Below are 6,000 nucleotides of genomic sequence, written 5' to 3' on the forward strand. Positions count from 1 at the left end.
CTGACAAAAAGAGTATATGATGAGCCAAGTTTACTCAGTGCAGCTCAATTCTAAAAGTTTATTTTTGCGTGTGTGCATATGAGTTAATAATTAGTTGTATTTTTCAAACGGTCGGTCTTTTTTCAATTGTTTTGCTTAGCTCCTTCCATCGTCTAAAGTCAGGGATACAGGCACATCACATCCCTGTTCCCCCTTCCTCCAAACTAATATGTAGCTACCTGTTTTTCTTTAAAAAAAATAAAAAAAAAATTCTCACCTATTTCTGTGAGAAATATACATGTTTTTCTTTGAACTAAGTATTTTACATACACCTATCTATATACATGCATAGTTTTTTGTTTTTTTAAAAAAAATAAACGTTATCTTTTGAGACTGGGTCTCAGTCTGTTGCCCAGGCTGGACTGCAGTGGCATAATCACAGCCCACTGTAACCTCCAACTCCTGGATTCAAGCTATCCTGCAGCCTCAGCATCCAGAGTAACTGGGATTGCATGGACACACCACCACGCTGGGCTAATTTTTTATTTTTATTTTTTGTAGAGATAGTCTCACCATATTGTCCAGGCTGGTCTAGAAATGGCCTCAAGCGATCATCGGCCTCCCAAAGTGTTGGGACTACAGTCACTGTGCCTGGCTCCGTATGCATAATTGTTTTGTCTTTTGATTAGGGTTATTAATTTAAAAAACAAAAAAAGGTTGGGCGCAGTGGCTCACGCCTGTAATCCCAGCACTTTGGGAAGCCAAGTAGGCAGATTGCTTGAGCTCAGGAGTTCAAGACCAGCCTGGGCAACATGGTGAAATCCCGTCTTGACAAAAAATACAAAAAATTAGCCAGGCCCGGTGGCATGCACCTGTAGTCCCAGCTACTTGGGAGGCTGGGGTGGGAGGATGACTGGAACCTGGGAGGTAGAGGCTGCAGTGAGCAGAGATCGTGCTGCCACTGCACTCAAGCCTGGGTGACAGAATGAGACCCAGTCTCAAAACAAAAATAATAAAAATTTTGTACAATGATGTTATATACACTTCTGCATGTTGCTTTTCTCTTAACCAAACATGTCTAAAACCCTGTCATGAAAAAAGAAATCCTTCACATGGAGTAGCATAAGTTATTCATCCATTTCTTATTGATAAGCATTGATGTTTCCAGTTACCACTGCTGAACATGGTGCAATTGAATAGAATTCCAGGGCTGAGATTGTTAGGTTGTATTTTATTATTTTATTTACTTATTTATTTATACAGAGTCTCGCTCTGTCGCCCATGATGGAGTACAGTGGCATGACCTCAGCTGCAACCTTCGCTTCCTGAGTTCAAGCGATTCTCATGCCTCCAGTCTCCCGAGAAGCTGGGATTACAGGTGCCTGCCACCATGCCCGGCTAATTTTTTATTTTTAGTAGAGATGGGGTTTCACCATGTTGTCCAGACTGGTCTCAAACTCCTGACCTCAAGTGATCTGGCCACCTCGGCCTCCCAAAGTGCTGGGATTACAGGTGTGAGCCATGGCGCCAGACCTGAACTTTGTCTTCTGTTTCATCAGTCCTTCTGTCGGTTCAAGCACCAATATCACACTGAAGACTGATGATTCTATATAAATATGGTAAAGACTGTACACCCTTACTGTTCTTATTTTTTAATTTTAAGGCAATTTTAGATTCCAGCTTTCCAAAGAATTGTGGAATGCTTAGAGCTACAGAAGCCTCGGAAGTCATTTAGTTTTTGTTTTATCAGAGAAAATTCTGTAGAGACAACCTCTGTCCTACTCTGAGTACCATCCATAGTACCCCCCATCAGCTTTAAAGGGCAATAATACCTTATGGACATGATGCTTTTCCTCAAATATATTCTAAGCCATGGTCAATGCAAAAGAGTGAGAAGGAAAGTGGAATAAGTTATCTAAGAATCACTGGGTGCTATCTTTAAACTGATTTATCACTCCCTCTTCCAAACTCTCCTGAAGGTCACTCTGCTTCCCTTACTACATAAGAACTCCTAACTCCAAGGGAGGAGGATAAGTTATTCTTATTCCATGCTTAGAAAAAGAGAAAATGGGTTTGGTAAGCGTCCACTTTCTGCTACTATTCTCTATGTTTCTGTGTTTTTTATAGGATCATTCACTTATTGGTTGGCTCTTGAGAGGGAATGCAAGGTTCAAGGAGACAAGCCTAGATCCTGCCTGTATAGAACCTCATGATGGTATGCTTCTCTAAAATGAGGCCTGAAGGAGACATGTTGAAAGTGACCCATAAATCTGCAGTATCTCATGTCTCTCAATAGGGAGAAGGAGTACCATGGGAAATAGCATTAGGTCAATGACAGTAACAACTCCCAGGTGAGTTGATTTATTCTTTTATTTATAAAGTTGTTAATATGCCACATAGTCCCTAATTTTGCCACAAATAGTCATTATTTTAATTTCATATTTCAATATTGATAAATGAAGGAAAAGTGAGTAGCAGTTAAGCAGTCCATAAACCTACATATAGCAAATTGGAGATTTTAAAATTGATTCTGGGTGCTTAAAATCCTTCTCATGGAAAAAAATTTTTCTTATTAGAAGATTTCAACATTCTTTGAACTGAGAAGCATAACATATAAACAGAAAATCATAGCAAAACAAAAATGCAAAGCTCAATAAATGAACACAAAGTGAACACCATAATAATTGCCACACAAGTAAAAAGAAACAGAAAATCAGCCAATCCTCCCAGAGCCGCTGATGCTTGCTTCCAGTCACATATCACTCCATCTGCCCTAAACATAACCCCTATTTTGATTTCTAATGCTGTAATTTAGTATGCCTGTTTTTGAAACATATAAAATGGAAATAAAACATATGTAATCCTATGTACCTGACATCTTTCACTCCAGAACATTAGGTTTGAACAGATTCATCTGTGTTGCTGTGTATAACTTCAATTCATTTTTATTGTTATATAATATTCCATTTTATGAGTGTGCAACAATTTAGGTGTCTACTGTTGATGCATATTTGCTTCCTTTTTTTCAGCTAACATAAACAATACTGTGAATATTCCTGTGTATGTGTCTTAGTATATATATGAATACATACTTTGTATAGCTAGGAGAGGAATTGTTGGGTCAAATGCTAAACTCTTTTTGAAAGTGGTGATTTAGGTTTACATGTGATGAAATGAAAATTAAAACCACAGTTATAGACATGGATGAACCTCACAAACCTAATGTTGATGGAATCTAGCTGGGAATTCTTATTCTTCCATATACTTTCCAATATTTTTTTTCCAATTAAAATTGTTAGTCTTTTGAAGATGTTATCCATTGTGGCAGATAGATGTGCAGTAGTATCTCATTATGGTTTTATTTTACATCTTTTGCCCATTTTTCTTATTTGGATTGTGTATCTGTCTACTTGGGCTGCCATAACAAAAATACCAGACGAGGTAGCTTAAACAAAAGGAATTTATTATCTCACAGTTCTAGAGGCCAGGCCAGAAATCCTAAATCGAGGTGCCAAGAGATTCAGTTTCTAGTGAGGGCTCTCTTATTGACCTGAAGATAGTTGCTGTCTTAGATTGTTTGGTGCTGAACAGAATACCGGAGACCAAGTAATTTATAAAGAATACAGATTTATTTCTTACAATTCTGGTGGCTATAAAGCCCGTGGTCAAGGGGCCCACCTCTGGCAAGGGCCTTCTTACTATGTCATCTCATGGCAGATGTGAGATGTCATCTCATATTCAAACCACAGCAGTCACCTTTTGTGTCCTCATGTGGCCTCTTCATATGCCCATAAAATGATCTCATGTCTCTTCCTTTTCTTATAAGGACACCAGATCTATCAGACCACTGGTCCACTCTTATGACCTCATTTAACCTTAATTATCTCCATAAAGTCCCAAAATCCCTATCTCCAAATATAGTCACATTGGGTATTAGAGTTTCAACATCAATTTTGGGGGAACACAATTTAGTCCAAACAGATTGTTTTTTTTCTTGCTGGTTTAAGATAGCCGTCTTTTTCTCTCTTTTTTTTTTTTTTTTTGAGATGGAGTCTTGCTGTGTCACCCAGGTTGGAGTGCAGTGGCACTGTCTCAGCTCACTGCAACCTCCACCTCATGGGTTCAAGAAATTCTCCTCCTCCCAAGTAGCTGGGACTACAGATGTATACCACCATGCCCTGCTAATTTTTGTATTTTTGGTAGAGACAGGGTTTCACCATGTTGGCCAGGCTGGTCTCTAACTCCTGACCTCAGGTGATCCACCCGCCTTGGCCTCCCAAAATGCTGAAATTACTGGTGTGAGCCACTGAACCTGGCCTGTCTTTCCTGTTTTAAGTTTTTAAATTTTGCTCACGAGCCCTTTGTTCATTTTATGTGTTGCAGGTGTTTCCTCTGTAACTTGTCTTCACTCTGTCACTGAGGCTGGCGTGCAGTGGCACAATCACAGCTCACTGCAGCCTCCACTTCCCAGAATCAAGCAATCCTCCCACTTCATCCTCCCTAGTAGGTGGGACTATATGTGCGGGCCACCATGCCCAGCTAATCTTTGTATTTTTTTTGTAGAGATGATGCTGTTGCCCAACCTGATCTCAAACTCCTGGGCTCAAGCAATCCATCGACCTTGGCCTCCCAAAGTGCTAGGAGCCACCACTGCATCCAACCAATGATATCTCATGATGCATCAGAGTCATTAATTTAATGTACTCGAATTAATCACAGTGCCCTTTTATGCCCAAGCTTTTTTGTATCTTGTTTAAAAAATCATTTTCTATTTCAAGGTCATGAAGATCTTATTTTATAATACCTTCTTGTGAAATTAGTTCTCAAGACTACCCTCACTTCTAATACCAATTGTAAGTTGGGAGGTCTGTGGTTCCCAATCAACCTTAGGTTAGTAATTTGCTAAAAGGACTCACAGAACTTGCTGAAGCTGTTAGCCTCATGCTTACAATTTATTATAGGATATATAGCTTATTATTATATGTCATTCCAATGCATGTAAAATTATACAACTACCTTTAAAAAGATTTTAGCATTTGACCCAACAATTCCACTCTTAGGTATACAAACAGCCAAACAGCAGATATGTGTGCACATATATACCAAGACACATACACAGCAAAATTCATTGTTTGTAATAGTTGAAAAGGGGAAACAAGGAATACAAATTAAAATCAGCTGAGGAAAGAAACACACAGGGCAGTATTATGGATCGAATTGTATGCAGATCTCCCTTGTCCCCAGAAGATATGTTTAAAGTCCCAACTCCCAGTACCTCAGAATTGTGGCCTTATTTGGAAATAGGATAGTTGCAGATATAATTAGTTAAGATGAGGTTATATTATAGTATGATGGGCTGGTGACTTATAAGAAGTTGTGTGTGTGTGTGTGTGTGTGTGTGTATATATATATTTAAATAGAACTAGTATTCTTCTAAGGTGGTCATGTGAAGACAGACAGACACACACAGGCAGAGACTGCAGTTATGCAGCTGCAGGCCAAGGAATGTCAAAGGTACGAGAAGTACGAGAAAGTACGAGCAAGTATGAGAAGCTAGGAAGAGTCAAGGAAGGATTTTCCTACAGACTTCAGAGGAAGCAGAGATCTAATGATACCTTCATGTCAGATTTCTAGCTTCCAGAACTGCAAGAGAATGTATTTGTTGTTTTAAGCCACCCTAGCTTCTGGCTCTTTGTTACAGCAGCCCTAGGAAACTAATATAGGCACAATCCAGGCAAGTTCCAAATATGAGCTTCCAGTTGTCTTCTCCCAGTAATATCATGAACAGTATTACTTTCCCAGCATTAATGTGTGACAATACACATGAAGGACAGAGCAGTCCCCACTTATGCACAAAAGATATGTTCCAGGATCCCCAGTGGATACCTGAAACCATAGATAGTACTGAAGTCTATATAACTGTTTTTTTCCTATACATACATAGCTATGATAAAGCTTAATTTATAAATTAGGCACAGTAAGAGATTAATAACAATAAAATAGAATTGTTAATAATATACT

Source organism: Macaca mulatta, chromosome 4 (genome assembly GCF_049350105.2).
Source record: "Macaca mulatta isolate MMU2019108-1 chromosome 4, T2T-MMU8v2.0, whole genome shotgun sequence".
NCBI lineage: Eukaryota > Metazoa > Chordata > Mammalia > Primates > Cercopithecidae > Macaca > Macaca mulatta.